This window comes from Ambystoma mexicanum, chromosome 8 (genome assembly GCF_040938575.1).
Source record: "Ambystoma mexicanum isolate Mex_15411 chromosome 8, UKY_AmexF1_1, whole genome shotgun sequence".
In the NCBI taxonomy this organism is placed as follows: Eukaryota; Metazoa; Chordata; class Amphibia; order Caudata; family Ambystomatidae; genus Ambystoma; species Ambystoma mexicanum.
This window is the reverse complement of record NC_090929.1, coordinates 197728639-197755354: the sequence shown is the minus strand read 5'-3', so window position 1 is coordinate 197755354 and position 26716 is coordinate 197728639.

The following is a 26716-nucleotide window of genomic DNA, read 5'->3' as shown; positions in this document are numbered from 1 at the left end:
TACCTATATACCATGTATGGATTTCTTGACTCCCTTCATTTGGATGTGTTTAGTGGCAAGCCACACTCTATCTCCCACTTGGTATTGGGGGTCTGCTTTTTGTGTCTGCAAAACGCTTGTGTGCGGCCTTTGCCTTTAGGAGGGTCTGCGTAGCCTTTTTCAACATCTACTTGATGCTTGTGTGTAGTGTGTTAACAGCTGGCATTTCTAAGGGTACCAGTGGGTCAAGGGCTGTAGTGCGAGGGTCTCTCCTGTGTAAAAAGAAGAAGGGTGAAAAACCTGTGGAACTATGGATGGTGTTATTCTAGGCATATTCTGCTGCCCATAGTAGCTCTACCCAACTTGAGTCTATCTAACTAAGCATGCATCGCAGATACTGTTTGAGAGTTTGGTTGGTCCTCTCAGGGTAACTATATTTGTTAAAAAATGTCTGCGTCATGGTTCCTCAATTTGGTAGTCCCTTCAAGGTGACGAAGTGTGCCATTTTGGTCAGGAGATCAACGACAACCAGTATTGTGGTGTACCCGTTGCAAGGCGGTAAATCAGTGATGAAGTCCAGGGAGACCGTGTGCCAAGGGGCTGGTGGTACTGACATCAGCCGAAGCAGACCCTGGGCTTACTTCTAGGTTTTTCGTTTCTGGCGTAGACATAACATGTTTTTATGTATTGTATGGTACCCTTCCGCCATGTGGGCCACCAAAAGCTCTTTGGTCATTGTCTTAGCGATGCATGGATGTCCTGCTGCAAGCATATCATGGTAAGTCTTCAGAATCTGGTCGTGCATCGTAGGGTTTGGTAGGTACAATTGTTTCTGGTGGTATGAGAGCCCATTCTCTATCGTTTGTTGCCCATGCTGGGAAACCCATCCTCGTACTTGGTCAGTTGCCATGGTTATTCTGACTTTGTCCTGTAACTCCTCTAAGGTGGGTGAATGGATGGTCATAGCTCCGAACGATTTCTCTTCTGGAATGATGGGTACGGGCACTGGGCTTGCATAAGCGTCTTGTCTGTCTGTATCCCAGCCAATTCGCGAAAGAGCGTCCGCCTCTCTGTTCTTCACACTGGGGCAGTACATCTCTGTTAAATCGTATTCTGTGAAGAACTGAGCCCACTGTAGATGGCGAGGAGACTGTGCCTTGGCTGTTCAGAGGAATTGCAAGTTGTGATGGTCTGTAAGCACCGTCACAGTATGACACGCTCCTAGGAGGTGTTTTCGCCACTCTTTGGCGAGCAGCTCATTATCGGTCACTGAGTAATTCAGCTCGGATGGGGTGAATTTCTAAGACCAGAATGCTACTGAGTGTAACTGGTGGGTTTCTGGATCCCGTTGTGATAAGGCCGCTCCCATAGCAACGCTTGATGCATCAGTTTCAACCAGATATGGAAGTTCCGGGTCTGGGTGCTTTAGTATTGGAGCAGTGGTAAACTGTTGTTTAATCTGTGCAAAGGCCTGTTCGGCCTTGGTGGGCCAGTTGAAGTTCTTGTTGTTTTCTAGCAAGGAAGCAATGGGATGCAATAGGTCTGAAAAGTCTGCGATGAATCCCCTATAAAAGTTGCCGAACCCTAGGAAACTCTGGATCGCTTTAAGTGAGGTAGGTGAAGGCCATTGGTGCATTGATGCTAACTTGCGATTATCTATCCGGATACCTTGGGGAGTCAGGATGTATCCTAAAAATTCTACTTCGGTTACATGGACGGTGTATTTCTCAAACTTTGCGAACAAATGGTGTTGATGTAGCGTTTCCAGGACTGCCCTCACATGGTGTCCTTATTCTTCCAGGGTTGCAGAGTAAATCAAGATGGCATCTATTTACACCATAGCACACACGTCCAATAGTTCTCTCAAGACATCATTCATGAAAAACAGAAATGCTGCTGGGGCGTTGCACAACCCGAAGGGCATAACAGTGCATTCAAATAACCCGAACTACATGCTGAAGGCCATCTTGCACTAGTCTCCAGCCTTCACGCAAACCGGATGGTAGGCTCCTCTAAGGTCAAGTTTCATGTAGATCTTCGCGCACTTCACTTGGTCCAGCAACATAGGAATCAGTGGCAGTGAGTACCAGTTTTTAAAAGTAATTTTATTGAGTCCCCTGTAGTCAATACATGTTGTAAGGTCCCCCTCCTTCCTGGGAACAAAAAAAGAGCTGAGGAGGCAGGTGACTTAGATGGCCGAATAAACCTGTTGGCTAAGTACTGATCTAAGTAGCTGCACAGATATTGATTGTCTTCTCTGTGAGTGCATATATGCGGCTGCATGGAACTTGAGCTCCCGGGATCAGGTCGATCTGACATTTGTAGGGTGTGTGGGGAGGTAAGGTGTGGCTTGATCCTTATGGAAGACATCCTGATAGGCTTTATATTCAAGAGACAATTGGCCCATGTTGCCGATTGTTACCGTGGGTTTTTTGTTCGGTGGTCTGGATACAGGCACTTGGGCATCAGTTTTTCTAGGCAGGGCTGGGTAACAGGTCTTCGCACACAGGGCAGAGCAGGCCACGGAATGGGCCCGCCAGTCTATAACCAGATTGTGACACTCCAACCTGTGCATGCCTAATATGTGCTGGAATTGGGGTGCATTCATTAGGTCAAACACTATGTGCTCCCGATGGCCGTCATGCCATAACAGTACAACTTCACCAGTACATTGGGTCACTGGCCCTGATGCCAGCTGTGTTCCATCCACGGAAACAATGTTGTCCACCCTTTTCCTCTTATGAATGGAAACGCTGATTTGTTTGGCCACAGTGATATCCATATAATTTCCCACTGCTCTGCAGTCAATGTATAACTCCAGGGCATGCATTCATTGAGGCTGTTCAGGACAAAGTAGGATAACGGGTGTTGTAAGGTGCGTGACCGTTGATGTATTTTCCTCTACCGACAAGCCGATCTCTATTCTTGCCAAGCCATAGAGTTTTCTGACTGCTCCTGTGGTTCTGGTTTGCTTACTTACATGACTCCTAGTGGTTTTCAGGGTGCCTTGCTTGGGCAATCACTTAGGAATTGTCCGGCCTTGTCTCAGTATAAACAGAGTTGTTGCTTCCTGCATCGCTCAATCATTTCCTTGGTTAGGGGTCTCCTAACACTGCCCAACTGCATGGGCTCAGGAGTGTTGTCTAGGAGTCAGGCTGGGACTTCCCGAGGACGTACGAACAGCAGTTGCTCCTCCAGACAAAACCGGTCAGACCGTCTTTCCTGAAGTCGATGATCCAATTGTACCACTAAGTCTATGTAATCAGCACAGCGTTCGGGTGGGTTCATAACTTGAACCAAGACATATTTAAACTCGCTGCAGAGGCCCCGGTGGAAAACAGTGGTCCTTTTATCCTCTGGCCAATTGGTCTCTGCCACCTGCCGGTTGAAAGTGGTGATATACACCACCAGGTCCTGAGATCCCTGCCGAAGACCCAGCAGTTCTCCATCTAGGGTATGCCCCTTGGTTCAGCGGGCAAAGAGCTTATCCAACTCTTGCTGGGAACCTGCAAAGTTGTACAGAACGGGATTGTCCCCATTCACCAGTGGTACTGACCAACTGGCTGCATGCCCTCCCAGGTAGCACAGGACGAAGGCCACCTTGGTTTGATAGGTTGGGAAGGCCCCTGGCTGGCACAAGAAGTGAAGTCAACATTGATTCATGAACACTGCATATTTCTGCAGATCCCCCTGGAGCCTTTCGGGTGGGGCTAAGGGAACCATGACTGGCGTGGTTACTTGTATCTGTGGTGGTGCTGTTGCAGCACTGTCAACACGGCCAGGTAAGGGGGTCTGTCTGGATTCTGTTATGGTCAAGCCCTTTGCCAGCTCCTCTGTTCTCTCCCTGTTAACCACCAACTCCTTTCTCATGGTGTTGGTTTCCTAGCGAGCTGCATGTACCTCTGACCGCAACTCTCCTAGCAGTGCAGCTAGCTAGTTGACATCTGAAGCCATGACACTCGGGCAGGGCATATGCATGTGGGCTTAGCGTTCTGTAACGCTTACCTCTGGTGCCCTGCAGGAGTGGCTGGTCCGGTTCGGCAAAAGTGTGGATCTGGGTCATATCGGTGGCGGTCCAACCCACTGTTTCCCCAACCGGTCTGCTGATGGCAACTGCCCAGCATGCGGTTAGGTTGGGAGTGATTTGGGGTCCTTGGAGTGGTGATTCTGGAGCAGGACCCTCTGGGAGGACAGATTTGCAGGTAAGTAACAAACAGAAGGTAAGCTACTGGGTCTAAGCTCTTCTCCCCCACCCACATCCTCCACCAGGTGTACTGGCTGGCAGGCTTTATTGGCAGATGATCACCTTGGTGCTCTGTAGCAAACATTGGATTCAATCCCTGCTGGCATCTGTCTCCCAGTTACTTCACTGCGAGTGGTGGCCCAGTCCTGCGCTTTGTCGCAATGTCCAGCACTTAGCGATGTCCAGTGCTTTATAGCGATATCCGGTGCTCTATAGCATGTCCAGCGCCTTATAGTGATGTCTGGCGCTTTACAGCATGTCCAGCGCCTTGTGACACTATCTAGCGCCGTCTATTTGTGTTCAGTAGTTGCAGTTTGCCCTTTGTTGCTGTTAAATGCTGTGCCCCCGTTTTGTAACTCGCTAATATGGTTTGCCTGGTCTCTTGCAGGGATCTGGATCGCTGCTGGAGGGAGAGTGGGAGTGGGAGCAGCAGGGACAGCCGATAGCTGCTGCTGGATCGCTGCCGAAGGTAAGCAGAGATCTGAGGGATGGCGAGAAGTGCTGGAGAAGCTCTGGGCTCCGTTGTGGACTCACGTGTGTTGTTCCTTCTCTAGATGCTGCGGTCATGACACAGAGGAAACTCAGGAGCCATGGAGGTGTTGAGGAGCAGCAGCGAGGACTTCAAGCTCCACGTTGTATGTAAGCACGTGGAGGACCGTAGGGCATTGCAAGCATTACAGTGCCTGCCTCTATCAGTTGGAGAGCATTCTAAGCACTGGGTGTGGCCCAGGGCGAGGCTTATATAACCCTGGGATGCACCCAGCACCACTAGACAGCCAAGCATACTTCTGGAGAGGGTTTGCCAGGAGCCATCTTGGTTCTTGCCTGGTATCCCACTGTGGGGGCCATTTAGGGGGTGGCATGCCCACTACTATACTGCAGCCTGCGCTAGCCTGCCAGCCCCAATGTCCAGAACCTATCTACATTGGGAGTTCTGCTAGGGATCGTGACACATTGCTCATGCTAGACACCTTTTACTGTCTGAACCCACCCCCAGAGCACTGATTAACGCTACAGTAAATAGCAGATATTTTAGCGCCAATAAGAATATCACGCACGAGAGACGATGTGATCCCAGGATGCCAAAGAGGTCAGAGGGAAGCGGTGGACTGCGCTCAGTGGTCTTGGCGTAAGGAAGGTTAAATAAACACTGGACTGATTTAGAGGAGGAGATGCAACTAAAAATGGTGGAGGCACCAATGGCATTGACCACGATGGTGGTAAATTTGGATATGTACCAGCAGGGGATTATAGGCTGAGTTTGGTTACATCTCTGAGGGTCATTTCATGCCAAATAATAAAGGCTGACATGATTGCTCAGTGATAACACACTTCAATACTGGGCAACAAATGTTCAAAAGCCAATCCCGTGCTTAGAGACTGGGCACCGGCATAAAGTGTGATATAAACAATCAGTTTATGTTAAATAATGAGGTCAATAATCGTGCAGGATCGGACATGGTCTAGCCCTGGGAATAAGGATAAATGCCCCAAAAAAAGGGAAACAGCTGTTACCTTGAATGGATTTTGCAAATGTGGAATGGTAGTTTGAAATTGCACCATAAAAAGTGTGGTATATTTGAGGATTGGATCACTAAGATGAAGGGGCACCTCTAAATTTGGTGAATTGGAGAAGTGGAGTAATGGGGATTCCGCTTGACATTTGGAAGAAATTCTAGAGCTTTTTCTTTTCGCGTTGGTGTGTTCCTTCTACGGAAGCCCACATATTCACTCATGAGCATATGTACTGTACATGTCAATGTGCAAGAGTATTATGTTTTGTTGTTGTGCATGATTACTTCTTCACGATCAGGGTGATCCACCAAAAGCTCCTTCAAATATTTGTCTTTAGACGCCATGCAAAAAATGCGTTAGACCTGCAGAAAACAGTATTATTTTCATTTCCGGTGTCCTCCTTTTATTTTTGTGCATTTATATAAAGTATATTCAATTTACTTACCAGTGCTGTAAAAATTGACACTTTTGTTAATATATTTGTAACCAAAAGTATGATGTGGTAATTCTGACTGGCATGCCACTGTATGGAAGAAAATTAATTTTAAACAAAATGTTATTATAATTTCTTTTGTCTAGTGGGATCACATAGGTGTACTGCACGAGGTGCAGTGGAATTGGAGCACAGCTAAGCAGCAGGGCTGTTCCATCAGGGAGATTGAATCCCTGGACTTCATGATGAGTTTATGCAATCGATTTACTGCATTTTTGATGAAAATGTATTGTTACTATAAAAATAGAAAGTGAAAGACTGACTTGGGGTCAGAGGTTGTCGCAAGCAAATCAGCGGATGCCTCTGGCTGCTCTTCAACTACAAAGATGCGGAAACGACCAACGTCAAGGACCAAGGGTTCGGGAGAAGGGCTTCGGGGGTTAAATATGCCAATCCTTCAAATCTAGAAGGACATTTATTGAAGATGCAGTCAAATATTTGCAATCTAGGCTCATTATCACAGCCAACAGCAAAACCTGCCTTGCAGGTGCCTCTCATCAAGACCAGAGGCCTCGCAACAAGTTGCACAGATGATAGTTTGGAAGATCAGTGTTGCAGCAGCAGCAGAGTTAGTGGATAAGGGGTGCAAGCTGTTCAAGAGCATTACTACATCGTTTTATTTGTCCACTTGAGGGCTTATAAGAAATATTCATTGACAGATTATAACAAGGAGCTACTCGTAGATACACTGCCATGTGCACAGGTGATGTTTTGACCTCCGGCACATGCCGAATATTGTTACAATGACAATGATTCGTCCTTGATATCAAGTATAAGCCGAACCCTAATGGAACTTTCTTTATTTATAAAGGGGGGCTAGAAGCAAACCACCAGGACTGGTGATGGTAGTATCCTTGAGAATTTGACCGGAAGTAACATATGCTCCACCCAGTCAGCAACAGGAGATCATCAACCATGACCTGTAGCAAATTCCTACATGAGGTTTGTACTTAACGCCCCACAACATCCTTTAGGTACTTCCTACAGCATGGCGGTACTCACTGGCCAATGGCATGCCTTCCCTGCCACAATGATATGTATACACATTCTCAAGAGTTTTTTTTGTTTTTGTCTGTGATTGTTTCTTGCAATGTCTGAGTTATATACTCCATAAGCATTGTGCACTGGTTCATTGGGAGCAGAGAAGGTATTTGGAGTAGGGATGAAACGCTGAACAAGGATAGGCCTCATGCCAGGGATGGGACTCAAGGCTGAGATAGGATTTAGGCAGCGATGGTCCTAAAATCAGGAATGGACCTGCAGAACATGAAATGTCAAATGAGCAGCTTTAGGAGATCGACACGGTTGTCCCACATTTGTTTTGCCAAAATACACTTCTGCCAAATATTGTTTGCCAATTCTTACCACTTTCCTAACTGCAAAATGCAGGGGGAGACTCAAAGCACCATGCTCTTTCACCCCCACCCCTTCTATGTACCTTACCCCAATTTACCATCTGCATTTTGGTGGGGAAGAAAGTGTCCAAATGGGGAGCAGGGATGGTCCTTGGACTACTAATTGGCGTAGGAACAGCAGTAGTTTTCTAATCTGGAAATTACATCATTAGGAGAGGAATGGATCTTGGGGATATTGATGGGCCTCAGAGAACAGATGGGCCTTAGAGCGTCACTGGTAATCAGTTGATATTCTCCTTGCAGGAAGGGATGGGCTTTGGATATACAGAAGCACGTTGCTCAAAAATAAAGAGTTAGGGCTGGGGTTCTCGTGAGGAGAAGAACTGATCCTTAGAAGACCCTTTGGTTAGGTTACTCTTGTTTAGAGAAAGCAATGAAACACTGTCTTTCATCGTCAATATTTAATTTTGATTTGATTTGATTTTGGGAATTTCTATCATGCTCATGACAGTCTTAACTGCATCTAAGCGCAGAATGTAACAAGGAGGGTGAAGAATACCAATAAACCATTGCTAAATCGTTACAAATTCATAAATAGTCCATCGGTCCCTTATGAAAAGAGATGAGTAATCAAAGCCTTCCGTAATGCAATCAGTGATGTCAGGCGGCGTATGGACACAGGTAAAGCATTCCATAACCGAGGACCATGGATGGAAAAGCGCTTGTCACCTCTGTGACCAAATCGAGAATCATGAATCGCCAGATAATTCATCTCCGAAGGACGCAGCGAACGAACCGGATGGTATGATAACACCTCTAGACAAGTAGACTGGCGAAAAGCCATTAATACATTTGAAGATTTAAAGACTGTAAGGATAGTTTGAACTGCTGCTTTGTGTACCCTTTGCAGTTGAAGAATGTGTTTTGCAGGAATGCCAGTACACATCCCATTCACATATTCCAGTCTGTAGTTCATCGGAGAGCCAACTACCAGCGTGTGATCTGTAGAGGTTATGAATGGGAGAGCTTTCCGTAACAAACTTATTGAATAAAATACAAACTTCACTGCACCTCCAACTTATTGGCCAAACCAAATGTGCCTGCCAAATGCAGCATACATTTTTAACCTTGGAGGCAAAAGTCATTGGTAGGCCAAACATACAGGGTGTTGGTAAAATACGGGTGGGATCCCTGAAAAGATGTTTTGGCACAAACAAAATAAGATCAGTCTAAATATAATGACATCAGAGCTACTTCAATATATTATAACTGCCTAGCTATTACTTCATGACTGCATAGCTATTTCACATTTCTGCATTATTTCTGCATTATAAATGGGATACAGTAAGTTCAACGATAATGCTACTCTCAGAGGAGCTCTGTGAGAAAATGGACACAGGTCTGAAGGAAGAATTCCTTTCTAAGGTCACAGAACTCAGAGGTGACTTGCAAAATCGTTTTAACACATGGTAGAAGTGTATTCCTTTCCTTATAATACATGGCCACACAGTGTCATCTCATGTAATGCCTAGCAACGTGTTTAATCTAATGTAAAAGATTTTCCTGGTGCTGATAAACATAATCAATATGCAATCAGTTTAGATTAGAAACACATAATATGCAACTTCTAATGTGTGCAGAACATCATTTTAAGCAGTTCAATCAAATGCATCAAAACATGTTTTGTGCTTTTAGATAAGTAATAACATGCAGATAGATTATTGCTCTTGTTTGCTCAACTCTAGCATTGCACGAAATAAACCTATGTCCATATGCATTTCCTTATCATTTAATTGCTGTAAAATGTCACAGAAAGATATTTTACAAGAAAAGAATTCGAATAGCTCATCAAGCATTATTTAAGTGCTGCTGTGGCAGCTGGAATTCTCTGTGCTGGCTCAAACAGCAGGCACTGTGACTTCACAGCCCTCATGTAATAGCTGATTACAGTGTAGTGGTGATGCCATCTTCTTATTAAAGGTCAGTAATAATGTCACATCTGTAAGAAGGACATTATTTGCAGGCTTGTGTACAGTTACTGCAGCTTGCATTCTATCTCATCCTGTCATGGAGAAACAACCATTTTTGCTATAATGCAGGAGAGTAAAGCTTTCATTAACTTTAAAGCATTGTACTGCTTAAGTATATTTTACATATAACATCATCTCAAATGCAGACACTTGTATTTCCCCAGGCTATATACTCACTGTGCCCTGTTTATATGTATTTCATAAAACAGGGTGCAAAATTAAATACACCCTCAGTCCAAATGCATACACATATTTTTCTTTCAAGAGTCCATGCTTACTCATTAGGACTGCCTAACGAAACAGAGTTGAAGCATTCCTGCTTTTATTGACATTGGACACAGTCAGACTATCACTCCACGACTACATGCACTCCAGAACCATCATAAAAGGAATCCAATTTCTGATGCTCACGCAATTTATAGCAGTTCAACTGTTAATAGTAACATCACAGACATGTAATGCAAAAGCCAGGTCTGTACACACTGCTTCGTTTCCCTTCACTATGAAATACCTATACCATAACCTGCTTGAGACATAATAGAAAAGGGCCCGTACATGGTCCATAAACAGTGTCTACTCTATCAAACCTGAACATCGATTCTCTCAGTGCTGGATTCTGAAGTTCCTCCGCAAGGAAAGCGTGCAACTCCTAGGTCATCTCATCTAGAAATTCCCTTTGCCATCATAGATTAACTATTTCCAAAAAAATACATGGACCTGTTCAAGAATAGGAAGAGATGGCAGTGTAGCTTAAATGCACTCAGCAAAACCCACCATCTGCTAAATCATTCCAATGTGGTGTAATAAAAATGTAAGTTCAGTGCGCTATGAAGGAACGCGCTTATCAGCTGCGAGAGTAGCACTGTAACACTGTAAGCGGGGAGCATTTCTGATATCTGTGAAATTAAATGTTTAATAAAACTAATAAATAAATTCCGGAGCACAGGTCATAATCAAACTTAGTGGTAGATTGAAACGCAGTAAATAGGCCTTAAAAGCTTGCCTTTGCAGAAAACGTGGGTTAACATTTTATGTGTGGCAAAGGACGTTGTGACTGTTGATTTATTGCAGAATCTTCAATCAGAGGCCATCAGGGAGAGAAGTACACAGTGGTTGTTATTGTTCAAGGTCATAGATTAGAACATTTTATAATTCAAAATAATGTATGAAATGTGATTTTCTAATGGGGCCGAAAAGAATCACAGTAGTTTCAAATTGCCCCGTAGAACATTTTCCTTGGGAAAAGGGTTAGAGTGACTCTGATATGCAATGATTGTATAGCAGTATGTCCGTGGTTCAAGGCTCTGGTGGTGTTATGGTGGAAAGCAGTTCTCATGAGAATCAGGATGAGGTGACCAAGCAAGTTTATTAAAGTTCCCCTGGTCGTCTCAAATTTTTCAATTACTTAACTTTTTGCAATGGGAATTGGGGGTGGATTTTGATGCCCCAAGTGCAATTGAGGGTGGTGTGGGAAGCTTTGTGGACCCAATTATTGATCGTAATGTATGTTTTTCTATAAAGGTTCAAATTGTGAAGTCCAATAAAAAATTGAGCGAGTGGCATTGCTTGGAGAGGGCGTGAGAGTTTAAAGATTTAGAATAATAAGGGGAAGGAAGGGAAAGGGAGAGAATATTTCAATATAAAGGAATAAGGCAGAGACAATGACGTCCTATTGGATGTATGCTCTGTTTAATCACATGTGCAGGAAATTGCCCCAATATCATGATAACATATTAAAGTACCATTTTGAGTGAGTACACAACACAGTGGGAAAGTGTTAGAAAGAATGGTCTGTAGATGGAAAGTTCGATAAAGACATTATAGAAGGTGTGCAGTCGTACTTGGCAACTACACACAAAGGGGCAAAGCTTAAAAAGTGACAGGATATCCTAGGGCTTTGGAAACTGTACGAGGAAAAGGAAAAAGTAGAGGAGCATGGAAGTGTACTGCCCCGCCTCATACGCTATACCCATTGTTAACACCAGCTGCAGGGTATACAAATCCTAAACGAGTATCTCAAGACAAGGAAGGGACACATAAAAAGAAAGAGGAGAGTGACACAAGCCTTATTAGCAAAGACAAAAAAGGGAGGAGGACATATTTTAATGACATAAAAAAGAGGGCACAGCAGCAACTCGACAGTGTGTTCAAGGAAGCAGAAAAAGCAATGTAAAGGGAAATAGAGGTCGAAGGAAAGGAACATGAGAAGGGAGCCAAAAAACAGGGGTGGACAGCAGGACACATAATGTTTAAAACAGACAAATAGGGACAGGACTCGGACCATAGTGAAACCGATACAGCAGAAGAAGGGCACACCATATCGGACTGGGAAGAGAGCAGTGACAGCGATCGTGGGAATGACGAAATAGAGACACACAGTCTGACAGACAGGAGTAGGGAAAGGAGAAAAGATGAGAGAGAAGAGGAGGAAAGAGAAGAATCACTGGGTGACTGGGAAAATAGGCTTCAGAGTAGGAAAACCAGATTGCTGGAAGCAAAAAGACCACAACGTGGCAATAAACACAGAGCGTGCATACAAATGCCCCTTTTACATATAGCAAGGGACAAGGTTCATTACATACCATGGCAGAAAATGGACAGGGACAATTTGGTTTACAGTTTACCTTCATTAATGGCAGGGGTGAGCAATTGGATTTATGTTTTTGAAAAGGAGACAGAGGGAATCCCATTGGCAATAGGAAGTATAAAACGTTTATTGGCAGTATTGGTGGGGGAAAGAAGTGACAGAATATGGCAACAGGCCGGATTCGCGGGGGTAAAATCAAGCTCTAATATGCATGATGGAGCACCCTTTAACAACTATCAAACACATGTTTGGAAGGCTTTAAGGGAGCTGTAGCCAGATACATCAGACAAGGGTTCTATATTGGCTCATAAAATGAAGCCTGATGAGGATCCCGTGGAATACATACGATCCAGACAAGAAATGTAGATGCAAGAAAATAAACTGTTGTGGGATGAAAACATACCTTTGTTTTACCACATTTGAGTGAGGGGGATCCATGCAGATGTGCAGGTCTCTGTAGAAAAGATAGTGGGATTTGAGGCAAGATACAGGTGACAATTGTACACTATTGCAAAAGGAGGAAGGAGAAGGATAAGGAGACAGTCGATAATGCAACCAAGGCAGAAAACAAGTTAGTTCAGAAAGAACTGGCAAAAATACATATGGAAAGAGCAGTACACACAGGACCAGTTGTCATTCGACAAGCTCAGCGAGGAGGACTTGCAGTGGCTGTGGTAATGCAGGCGGGAGGTTGCAGTCAGGTGCCACCTAAACAGCAGTGGGAACGGTACAGATGCAGCAGCAACCCGCATTTATAAAGGTGCAGCCACAGCCACCAGGGATCATGCAGACAGGCGGAGGGAGTGGGTACATGGGACAGTATCAGACTGGTGGAGGACACTATGATTGTGGTAGGGGAATGGGATACAGGGGAATGACCCCTTATTTCGGAGTGCAATGCTTCACATGTGGGAATTTTGGACATGTTCCACAAACATGCCCACCTATTGCACAGGCAGGGCATCAACAGCAGACATACATGCAGCAGACTCCTCAACAGGTGCAGGTAATGCCACAGGAAAAAAAAAACTGGTACAGTTACAGCCCACACAAACACAAGGTATTGCCACCCAAGTACAAGTGCAGGTACAAGGAGGGAAAATGGTAGGAACTCAAGGTAAAGTGGGAGTACTGCAGGCACCAGCACAGATACAAATCCCAGAAGGGGTAATGATACTGGGACAGAATACCGTGCCCCAATGCACAGGAGTGACTGTAACCCATTTACATCATCCGCAAAAAACATTTTCCCAATAGGGGTTCCCTCGGGGAGTGCGAGTGTATCCTGTTATAGCAGTAACTGAAGACTCTGAGGAGAAACCAGAGGTAGCAGTTCAGTTAGAACATAGGGGATTTTCCTTTTGTATAGTTAGTGGAGCAACTAGATCATGCATCAAGGAAGAAGGACTTCCATTGTTTAATAAATGTTTGCACACGCAAGGCTTTTCAGGGACAATTTTGAAAGTTCCCCTGACAAAAGATTTACCCTTGACAATAGGGACGCAGCATATTGTAGTACCTTTGCTGTATTCAAAGGACACTCCCATCAATATTCTGGGGAGGGACCTACTCAGTAAATTGAATGACACAATTTCATTCTCGGAGAAAGGAATGGTGGTCACCACAACGGGAATGTACCCAGCTTGGGTGGCAGTACTGATTCAGGCATACCATGCACAAAGCACAATGAGAGTTATACCCACACATAGAAGTGTTTGTGTACGGGGTACACATATTGTTGGGATGGCTGCCAGGGAATGAGGGGAAGGTGTTCTGGCTATCAAACCCATTTTTGTTCAGGCCCCAGTGTCCCTCCTCAGTTAACTCAGGCACACACACTCTACTGTACTTGGTGGAAGTAGTGGTACGACAAGACAAGATTATACTAGTTGCCAATGATTAGAATAACATGGAATGGTGTTCAATATTATGTATTTATGACATTGGCAGTAGTAAGTGACACAGAGTTGTTTGTAACAGAAGATGATGTAGAAGGGGAGATATTTTTCGAACTAAGCATACCTTGCCCAGTACACATAAAAGAAAGGGTAGTGCCCCGGATGACCCAGATAACAAAAAGGAAAGCATAATATGTGCAGGAAGATTTGGAAAAGGTACGCAAATGTTTGTACACAACAAGACCCCATGATGTCGGAATACTTAAAGGGGTCGGGCAGTACACATCAAGTTGAAAGAAGGAACACTGTTGTCACGAATGAAGCAGTACCCACTTTCTCGAGAAGCAGATGAGGGCATAAATGAGACACTGCCTGCCCTATGGTAGCAAGGCAAAATACTGGTGAGCTCATCACCTTGCAACACAGATTTCTATCCAATTAAGAAAGCAAAAGGAGGGCTGTGGCATTGTATACGCCCACTAAATGACATTATTGAGGCAGATTATGCATTGGGCCCCAACCCTGCAACATTTGTTTTGTAATATACATGCAGAGGCACACAATTTCACTGTAGTTGACTTAAACAAATGCATTTTCCTCCATTGTACTACACCCAGACTCGAGGTATCTTACCGCCATTAGGTTTCGCAAGACCCAGTTTGAACATATTAGAATGCCTCAGGGGTACTGCAAAGGCACAAGCATCTTCAACAGAGTAATACAAATAGACTTAAGCAATTTGCATGTTGCTAGTACACTAATACAGTATGCAGAGGACTTGTTGGTGTGCAGCCCGACAGAAGAGGAGTGTAGAAGGGACTCTGTGACACTACTGACATTGCTAGCAGACAAAGGATACAAAGTGAACAGAGATAAATTACAATACTGTCAAACAGAAGTTGTGTACTTGGGTAAGATTGTGTCAGCAGACAGGATTTAAATAACACTGGAAAGAGTAGAGGCCATACACAAGACCCCACAGCCAAAAACAGTGAAACAGATGCAGCAGTTTATGGCCTTATGCAACTATTGCAGACCTTGGGTTTTTTTGATTACTACACCTACACCAGACCATTGTTGCAAACCCTAAATGAAGCAACAAAAACAAAACACACATACTGTGGACAGCTGAAATGGGTGAAAGCTTTGATCGGGTAACACATGAGTTAGCACATGCACCAGTGTTAGCAAAAAACAACTACAAAGAACAGCTTCACTTGTTTTCACATTCAGATGGAAAAGTCATGACATCAGTATTGACACAGACAAAGGGACAGGGACACAAGCCACTTGCATATTACAGTGGGTCAATGGATGCTGTCATGCAGGGATATTTCCCATGTGAGTAGGCACTTGCTGCTACTGCTGCTTTTGCCATTGAGAAGGCTTCCACAATAACTATGGGATGCCCAGTAGTTCTGTATGTGGAAAATGCATTATTTTCCATATTGGAGAAAACAAAATCAACACTGACAACTCAGAGATCTTCAGGGTATGGAGTTATGCTAACCAACCCAGAAATAGAAGTGGTGAGGTGCAGGACAATTAACCCAGCAGAGTTCATCACAGAGAAAAAAGAAGATGTGCATTATGTACATGACTGCATAGCATGCATCGACAGGAGCAAAGGTAACCCCCTAGTTTAGGAAGAAGTGGTCAAAGGAGTGGGGCATGAATTTCATTGACAGAAGTGCCAGCATTGATCAGACCATGGGGGAAAGGCATTCGGGTTGTACAGTGGTGGGGCAAAGACAAGGAGAGCACAAAGGGGAGGAGTTGATAATGTACTCAAAGACATGACTGCCAAACCATTACTCTGTACAAGCAGCAGAACTAATGTCCTTGATGGAAGCACTAAATCTGTCAGGGGGCCAAGCTTTGCCCATCTTCTCTGATTCAGCCTATGTCACCTCTACAGTACACTCAGGATTAGCAATATGTGAAAGGAGAAGGTTTAAAAGGAGTGGTGGTACTCCCGTTCAGCATGCAGGATTACTGAGTACACTACTAGAAACGTTACAGCTCCCAGTAGAGTTAGCATTAATAAAGTGCAAAGCCTATACAGGAGGGCATCATTTTATCTCAATAGGAAATGAAAGAGCACACAAAGCAGCATAAGAAGCAGCATACCTGCCAGAGGGGTCACATGTGCTGTTCCCTGGCGAAGAAGACAAAGTACCCCTAATAGCAGTATTGAAAGTAAGCAAAGAATGAAGAAATATGCATTACCAGAAAATGTTAATGTAACCCCAATATTGCAGATAATTGAATTGCAGGGAGAAGCATAAGATGCTGAAAAGATTTGTGGAAAAGGTGAGGATGCTCTTTGTGCCCAACTGACCTGGTTTGTCAACAGAATAGCACAGGAAAGGTTGTCATGCCAAAGAAATTGTTACATTTGGCATTGGAAAAGCTTCACTATCCTACCCACGTATCGAAAGAGCATGTGGCTGCAGGGATAAGTGAATACTGGTTTGTGCCAAATCTGTTTGAATATGTCACTAAGAATGTAAACAACTGCATGACCTGCCAGAAGTTTCAGCACATTGAGAGTTGTACAGGGAACACTGCAGCGACAGGAAAGCCCCTTCTAGCACTTCCATATTGATTATGTTGATATGCAAGAAAGGTCTACTTCTTACAAGTACCTGCTTTAGTTGTGTTTCCATTCTCATGTTGGCTTGAGGCAGGTCCCTCGGCACACAATGATGCCCGCTCTGTGGCTAAATTTCTCTAGAGGGAGGTGTTCCAGAGGTGGGGGATTCCAGAAGAAATTTGTTCTGATAATGGGCAGCACTTAGCCAATGGTTTAATAAAGGAAATCACAACTCTCCTGGGAATGAAACATAAACTATGCACAATTTACCATCCTCAAGCCAACGGTTTGGTAGAGAAGATGAATGAACTGGAGCAGATCATCAGCTGACTCCTCATGAGATTGTTACAGAGTGGAGAATGCATGCACCAATTACGCTGGCATGTACTATCTCTGACGCTCACTCTACCTCTTCTACTCTTTGGAGAAATGTGATATGTACCTCAATAAACTTACCAAGTCCCTTAATTATATATCCTTGCAGAGGAGGCCTAAAAAACAATCTGGCCAATCAGGCGATTCAAACTGACATTTCCCGCAAGGAGCACCTCTTTATCCGGGTGAACACCCTCTTGTGCGGAACCACATAAAAAAGTGCAAAGAAGAGCGCTTCACTGGCCCACATACTGTCATCTATTCAACACCAACTGCTTTCAAGATGAAAGGACGGCGAAGATGGGTCACCGACGTTCACAAAGACAAGAGCATCACTTTTCAAGGCACAACAAAATGGGGAGCATCCCTGAGTTTTCTTTCAATTGTTTTACAGCTAACCATATTTACAAAAAACAGCAGAATAACATGAAGATGACGTTTTTCATTGAAGCTATGAGGCAAAGAAAAATAACTTTTCAGTGTCTTGGAAATCTTCTGTTTTTTGGAGCGTAATAATGTTAATATGTTTTAGTGAGGGATTAATACGTTTGTTTTATTTGCGTTTCAAAGAACAATATGAGACACACATGGATGGGAAAAGAAAAAGGGGGGAAAAGTATGATGAATGGGGAGGGCTTCCACCGTGGCACTGAAGAGGAGCATAATTAATTAACTGGTATTCTGTGGTATGATGGAATGATGTGTGTTGGGGGAGAGAGAGAGTAAATAGCAGATGCTACATCTGTTCTCTCATTCCACACGTAGGTTTTCTTGCCCCAGGTAGTGTTTTATGAGGAAGCAGGATGCCTAATGGACTTGTCCCTATGCAAAACTAGAAGCCTATTTCAAGGAGAAAAGTTCAGTGGTTGGATGAAGGGCAGAAGGTATTTGAAGACAATTTTGTGAAATTAACTAAAATGATAGAAAAGAAGGAAACGTGATACAAGGTAATAGAATACATGACAACAGGTCCTGAAGAAGGGGAGTTACAAATAAGAGACCATAAATGATTGCAGTGCACAACTAAAGAAGAGCAACAGGTCCCATGGTATCACACAAGGTCATTGATGAGAATAGAGGGAGCAGTATGGTATGGGGACACATGGGAGGGGGGAATAATGAAGTGTCGTGCTGAGGGACTGTTGGGTTTTCAACAAAATGTGGTCGCTAAAGTGAATGACAGCTGCCGCGCAACTTGGGGTAAATATGTGCAAGCCTTAACCTTGTTACATCAAAAACATCAACCATTCAATATAAGGAGCGTAACATGATTCCTTTTGTGTTTCAGGTCAAGTGGGTCCATTTTCTTGGGGAATAATTTGGGCTGCATCAAGGTGGTTAAGAATGCAGCTCTGACACTGGGAACAGTGGCGATAATGGATTTTTGGTGGGCCTGCAGTTCCAAAACATATGCCCAGCTTCCACCTGGCTGGAGTGTAGTGTGCATTCTCATCACATTCCACAGCCCTGCACTAGTGGTGCCTTCAAATACCACTGCCATGAAGATTGCACTGCATGGAAAAGTGGTGCAGCAAAATGAGCAACACAAAATCATGAGGAGGAGGAAACGTGAACACGATTATTTCTCAAAAAAGAGCGCAGATAACTTAGCTGGTATCCCGGATGAGTATTGTTTATTCTCCACGGCGGCTACTTTTTTACTTCACTGTTGATTTCAGGAGTGCAGGCTGCTGCAAATTCGAAATGGCTGCAGCAATTGGCAAACTCAACAGCAAAAGATGTAAACACAGTTAAAGGGGAAATGAGGGCTCTGTGGTTAGTGGCCCTTCAGAATAGATGTGTGCTAGACCTCCTCACAGCCATTCAAGTAGGTGTTTGCTCCAAGCTTCGGATAAGTTACTGCAACACAATACCTGATACTGATGCCTCTAATGGAACTCTAACTCCAGCCGTACAAGACATACGGACACTCCAGGGAAAGATGACAAGCGAGGTCAATGGAGTGCAAGCAAAACACTGGCTGGACAGAATCTTCACATGGGTACCCACCTGACCTTCCGGATTTGGGGTGACTGTCCCAGTGTTGGTCCTAATCTGATCACCTTCTGCATTTTTAAAAACATTTTTAAAGTATATTTTAACATGCAAAAAGGACATTTGATGTTACCCTTGGGAGATGACAAAATGGTTTTGAGCATTAAGAGTATGAACAAAATAATGGGGAAAGATTAAAAGGAGGATCCTGATGCATGTGATTTTACATAGCCTGCAGATGTTGAACATTATAAAGGGTTCTTGATTCATTGTCTAAAAGATGGGACAGTGTGTGTATGGATGTAGGAAGATCTGAATGGCTGGGAGGAGACTGGGGAGGCATGACATGATTGGAAAACCTTGGATAAATAAAGATGAAGCTGCTCAAAAGGAACGAGGGGCCCAAAAAGAATTAGTTATTAATACATTAATAAAAGGTGAGAATAATGTAATAAAAATGCAAGTTCAGCGCCATATGAAGGAACACACATACCAGCTGTGACAATAGCACTGTAAAAGGGGAGAGGGATCTTTCTGATATCTGTGAAATTAAATGCTTAATAAAACGAATCCATGAATATCGGGACACAGGTAAGTATAACAAACTTAGTGGTAGAACTAAACATGGTAAATAAGCCTTAAAACCTTGTTTTTGCAGAAAACGTGTGTTAACATTTTATGTGAGGCAAAGGCCGCTGTGGCTGATGATTTAGTGCAGAGTCTGCAATCCCAGGTCAGTGCTGTGAGAAGTACACATTGATTGATATTTATCACGGTCATAGATTAGAGCGCACAGGTTCCACCAACGAATAATTAATTCATGACCATTTTATAATTTAAATGCATTTATGAAATGCAATTTTCTAATGGAGCTGAAAAGAATCACAGCGGTTTCTAATTTCCCTGTAGAACATTTTCCCTGGGAAAAGGGTTAGAGTGGCCCAGATATGCAACAATTGTATAGCAGTAGTTCCGTGGTTCAAGGCTCTGGTGGTGTCATGGTGGAAAGCAGCTCTCATGAGAATCAGGATGGGGAGACCAGGGTAGTTTATTAAAGTTCTGCTGGTTGTCTCAAAAGTTTCAATGACTTAACTCTATGCTGTGGGAATTAGGGGTGGATTTTGACATCATAAATGTAATTGAGGGCAGTGTGGGAAGGTTTGTGGACCCAATATTTGATCGCAATGTTTGTTTTTTCTATAAGGGTTCAAAGTGTGAAGTCCAATCAGCTTCGTGTGGGGAGATTTTTTTCATGTCGCATGATCATGAATACTAGTTGCTTTGCATCATATAATAGGTGTTGAAATTAGGGGTGTTTCTGCTACACTGCCTTTTCATGCATTTCTGTGATCTGTGTGAATTTGCTGTCACAGTTACATCTGGGGCCGTGTATAAAGCTGTGTTACTTCTTGAACTAGCATACACTCCTTTTTGCCCAATTTTGTAATTTTTTTGGTGCATTTTACGAGGCGACCTCCGACATAACGGTATGACTCAATGTGTAATCCCATCTAATACCCTGACACCATTAAAGGTGTGGTAATTGAGATGAGAGTTGAACCACTATTGGCCATGCCCCCAACAGCCCCACCTTTTCCCCATCACTATCACAAACAAATGTGTAAGCTGACAAATGTACAGTAGGCCATTTACAAAACATTAAGAACCATGTAGTTGCTACTCTTAAGAGTATAATAGAGAGTGTGACACAAGTAGGGTGGCAGATAGTTTCAGTTATTATACACACAGGTAGGGAGTAATTAAATGGTGGCATGCACACATACACGAAGTACATGTAACAGACATGTAGTGCACATAGACATGAAAAGTACATAGACATGAAGAGCACGCTGACATGAAGAACTCTTGCATGCAGACACAAAGAACACTTGTACACAGACATGAAGAACTCTTGCACATAGGCATGGAGAATATTTACATAAAGACACTAAGAACATGTATAAGAAAACATGAAGGAAATTAATATGTAAAAGACAAAGGGTACAACATGGCGGAGAATGAACCGAAGTACTGTCATTTTAGAATGAACCCAACAAGGCATCAATTCTGAATTACTGCAGCCCCACATACAATTGCTTAACATACAGTTTACAAGCCACATGAAACACAGACAGTTGCCCCCAGTAACCAAGGTCAGTGTGGCATTAGGTCCAGAAAAGTGGTCCGCATGACTGAATTAATGTACATTTATGCCAGAGCCAATCAGCTAGAGCACCTGCCATTTCCTTAGCACATTCAGCCACAGGGGCAGCATGCAAAGGCCATGAACACGACTGACAGTAAAAACATCAGGCATGGGAACGAGTATGGAGTATATTCTTTAAACTGGACTATAGCAGTTCACCTATCCTTCTTTCCTCACCAAATAACTTGGCACTGTTTGAAGGTGGCCAAGTCTGAAGAGCTAAACACTGGGCAATCACCTTATGTTCCTCTTATCGACTAGTGTAGTACTGCTACAACCAACACAGTGTTGAATTGAAATGTATCATTTGTAGAAGGTTTTACCTAAGAAGAGTTATTAGTTTTGGAGTAACCAATTATAATGATGTTCCCTAATAGCTAACCATATATCTTATACTCTACTGTCCAATCCAGGTCTAGAATTGAAGTTGTATGATAATAGATAATTGTGAGATCATTTCTGATGGGTCCTCCACAAGAAAGTCATGGTTCCTCTCGCCATTTTGAGATTGAATTTTGTACGTTCTCCCAGCGGTCGCTTGTTTTTTAATAAAGCTGGGTTTCCTTTATTGGTACACTTTGGGCCTATCTTAAAAGAAGGTTTCTCAACCTGGCCCAGCAAGTTGAAGTCACTGAAAAAGGAATCATGCCTTTAGGAGACTTCAGCATCAAGGTTGAGGACAAGAAATAATTTGTTTAGACCAACTCATTATCAACCATACTCAGAAGTCTCACAAGCGGTTAACTAAAGGAATGCTATACTTTCATAGCAAGTAAATAGAGATAATGTGTCAATGCAAACAAAGCTATACTTTGACCATGCAGTGATCTAATGGGATGTCAAATTTTAAAGAGAGAGTACAAAAAAAGAAAATCCAACAAGATTCAATCTCTCCTATACCACGAATAATATGAGAGCCGCTTAACACAAAATGTGTCCAGGACCAGCAGCCAGCTTAACTAGGAGCCAACCCACACCAACGACTCCTCTAATAGCACTTAAATAACACATCAAAGCTGGATGAAGTCAAACCAAATCACCCTTACCATCTTGCTCCTCTGTGCTTGCCCTCCAGCAGAATGCAAACAAAGCTATACTTTGACCATGCAGTGATCTAATGGGATGTCAAATTTTAAAGAGAGAGTACAAAAAAAGAAAATCCAACAAGATTCAATCTCTCCTATACCACGAATAATATGAGAGCCGCTTAACACAAAATGTGTCCAGGACCAGCAGCCAGCTTAACTAGGAGCCAACCCACACCAACGACTCCTCTAATAGCACTTAAATAACACATCAAAGCTGGATGAAGTCAAACCAAATCACCCTTACCATCTTGCTCCTCTGTGCTTGCCCTCCAGCAGAATGTTCTGTGGGCATGAGACGCTGTGATCCTCTACCACAGATTACTGTTGTTCCATCTTGCCATGGGCTACTCTATTCCCCACCCACTTGTCCTGCGATTAAGACAAGAAATATGACTGTGGTTACATGCCCAGCAGTTGAAGGTACCAGGAAGATGTCAGAAAACTTATCAGCTTTCTCCACTGTGCTTCCCCTGCATCAGGACACTCCATAAACGGGGGGGGGGGGGGGGGGGGCTGATTATCCATTTCTTTGTGGGCCACTTTAGGCTCACCCACCCCTCTTGGAATTAAAGCAACCAACGTGACTGGAGTCAAGTGACCAGCAGATGAAAGCATCATGAAACTACCAGCGCACATTCCATCTTTCTCGTCTGTGCTTCCCCTGCAGCAGGCAGCTCTATGGGAACCAGGATCTTTGACACTCCAAATGAGGGGGGATGATGACTTGGGTTACATGAACAGCATCTGAAGGCATCAGGAAGCTGCCAGCACACATAAAATCTTGCTCCTGTGTACTCCCCCTGCAGCAGGACACAGTGGTCACTAAGCACTGTGAACCTCCAAGTGACTGATGTTCCATCCTGCCCTGAGCCAATCTAAACCCTGCCTATCTTTCCTGACATTAAGAGCAGCCACTTGACTGGGGTCAGTTGAGGATCATGTCAATGCATCAGGAAGCTGCCAGCACACATACCATCTTGCTCATCTGTGCTTCCCCTGCAGCAGGACCAGGGGTGTTGCTAGGTGTGGAAAAGTCTGGGACTTTCGGGGCTGAGGGTTAGTTAGCCTTTTTGGTTGCAACCTCTAAGCTTCTATTCGGGGCTACAACCTAAAGACCCGCGGTTATTGCCCCCTCAGCCCCCTTTTCTATGGTTTGGTATATGTCACTGTGCCACCAAACTGATGAAAGGGGCTGCTTAGGTACACAGGCAGGAAACCAAACCCTGTAGATCAATATTAATCGTTGACACATTGCACTGTGGAAAGCATGACATGCCTTAAGAGATAAAACAATGTACTATAGACAAATTAATTGATTTAAACATTGTACTGAGCATGATGTATTCTAAACCAGTTACGCCAACAGGTGTTTCACTCATGGAGATTCATCAGGGTTTATATTTGTTCTGATTCCAATGCTAGATGTTGGCGTTGAATTAGCCTAATCTGATCTCCGTTGTATTGCTTGGCGTTCATTATGTACTGTGTTATGGTCCATCAAATAATTGTCTTGCTTTCATGGTGTTCTTTCATAATCGTTTCTTTTCTTCTGTTTTGGATGTGTATGTTTGTTAACACATCATTGCGTTGTACAAAGTGCTACAAAAACAATTAGACACAAATAAAAATAATACTAAGGAAAGGGAGGGAAAATAATGCAAATCACAAGGGGATCAAACTAATGGTTCAAAGACAGTCTATCCAACTTGAAACTAATTGGTCAGACAATGAGTAAATCCAGACCATAGGAAAACACACCTCAGTGCAAAGTCCACAAGGGTTTAGTACCACACAGTTAGACAAGTTAAAGAAGCCTATGACATTACTTGTGTCACAGAGGCAACCCAAACTCAGAAGTTGTTTGACGTTTACTGTGAATTGGTAGATGTAGAACTTCAAAACAACCTCCCAATAAAAACTCCTCAACAATGTAAGGCTCTCATACCAAATATGCTACCTCAATAATGACCATTGTTACTGACCCCTCACTTCTCCCACCAGCTCAGGCATCCTACACATGATTCACATCAATGAGCTAAGAATGTGCATCCAATATCACAACATCTGGCCTAACAGCGGAATTGGGCACAGGAATCAAGCCATTCGTCAACACTCTTCTCCCAGACATACATCTGTGGGTTAATGTCCCCATAGTGCAAGATGATCTCTCAAGCCCCCTGGAACATGTCCTGGTCACCACTCTAGTCAAGAAGACCAAGGCAGACCGTAAAGTACTCTTAAACCACTGTCCAAACTCTAACCTCCCTAAGGCCAGATTGGGAGAGCGGGAGATGGCATAACATCCGAAGCCATTGGTCAAATCAAATCATCTACTATTTGACACACAATCAGGTTTTGAGATGGAACAAGTATGGAATCCACCCTAACAGACAGCCCACAGCAACACCACCCTGTTTGATAGGACAACCAGCAGGTAGCTTTAATCATACTAGACATCTCTTTGTCATAAAACACTTCCGGCCACCAGATATTTCTCTCTCACATAAATGAATGGATAGAGGTATTTGGACTAAAGTAACGTAGTGTTAAATACTTTCTCGTTGACTGCATTAAACAGTGGAGCTGTTCTGAGGGGGATTCCTCATGACGCCTCCCTCTCTCCACTATGTTTTAATGTTTTCATGTGCCCATTTGCCCAGACATTGCAGCAGCACCACCTTCTGTTTCAGATGCATGTGGATGATTCCCAGATCCACCTCAGGCTACAGAGTGGTTCTCAACATATCCCCGACATTTCCCCAATGCTTGAAATTCTAAAAAAAACAAAAACAAAGTAGAGTGTCCTTTATCTAAACGGACCCAACACTGTGGGAGGATCCATAACACTGTCTGTGGCATCATTGCTTGGTGGTCCCCTGACTGAATCAAATGAGGTTAAACACTTTGCAGTACTTAGTAGACTCTGAACTTTACTTCTCACACAAAACTATCTCAATGGAGACGAGCACATATCTTCAAATCAATCTCCACAGGAAGACAACGCATAACCATTGCATGGACCCCCACCAGGGGCCTTGCACATACTCAACTGGATTAATGCAACTGCATATATGCCAGACTGCCCAAAAACAAAAATCACAACATTTCAGAGACTTCAAACCCTGCAACAAGTCAACTCCCAACCTGAAAACACTCCAATAGCTTCCAGTAAAACAAGCCATTTCCTTTAAAGTGATTCACATTGTACACAGACAGACTGAAGCGAGTGGCCTCATCACCTTCATAATAGGTCTTTCCAGTATATTCCTATGATCAAAATAAGACCATGGCACTCAACATTTATCTATTGAACATAAACATTAGGTTCCTATTGGCAAATAATATATCTTCATGAATTGTTTAGAATACAAATCGTAATTGCTATGCAACCAAACAGTGTTTCCCACGTCAGTGGAATTCAATATGTAGTTAATATTCATGAATAAATCATGAAAAGCTTGCTACAAGAACATTTCCTGTGCAAAATTATTGAATAAAAAAAATCATAATAAAATCAATAAAAGAAAAATAAAAGAAAATATGAAATCGAGCAAAGGGGGTTCAAAAGATGAAAAAATAATTAAGTCCAACTTAATAGTACATTGTCATATTCATGATTTATATTTCAGACTTTTCCCAAGTTAGCCTTCATCGTTCATTACCATAATTTCTCCTAATCTTTCTTTGTTAGTAATTATCATTGTCATTTCTTGTTAGTATTCATATGGTCTGTATGTCATATCGGTATAGTTCATCTCGTCCATTGACAGTTGATGTGGATCATCATATATGGATCATTGCATAGTTCGTTCGTAGAGCTTGTTATTCTTGAATTATTTGTCTGCTTCTTATCGCATGTCAAACTATTTTATCTCCTGTATTGTCTAACTTGTAGTTTATCAGTTTGTTGCTTGTTAGATGTAGCAGCTTGTCTCTTGTCAACGTGATTTTAAGGTTAGTGAAGCATGTTTCGGTGCAGCGAGTAATTGTGGTGCCTTCATCAGGGCATATGAGGAAGTACCTGGAACATAGTAAGCATTGTGTTGAATTTCTTAATTGGTCATATGAAAATGCAAAATGCTTAAACTGATTGTTTCAAAGCAACGTGTATCTCAGCCACCTAATAAAGGACATGCCAATTTCAAAGTCTAATGACAGTCTTGTTGTTCTGTGTACATTTGACATTTGTCTATCAACACAGACAACCCAGTCAGTAAAACTAAGCGGAATGATGCTAAAAGCCTTATGCTGTTCAGCTTTGGAGCAGCCATTTCCAGGCCCACAGGAATAATCAAATTGCCAGATATTCAGGGAAGAGCCGAAACCCTCTCCTTTCAAGCAAGCTCTTGTTCTATA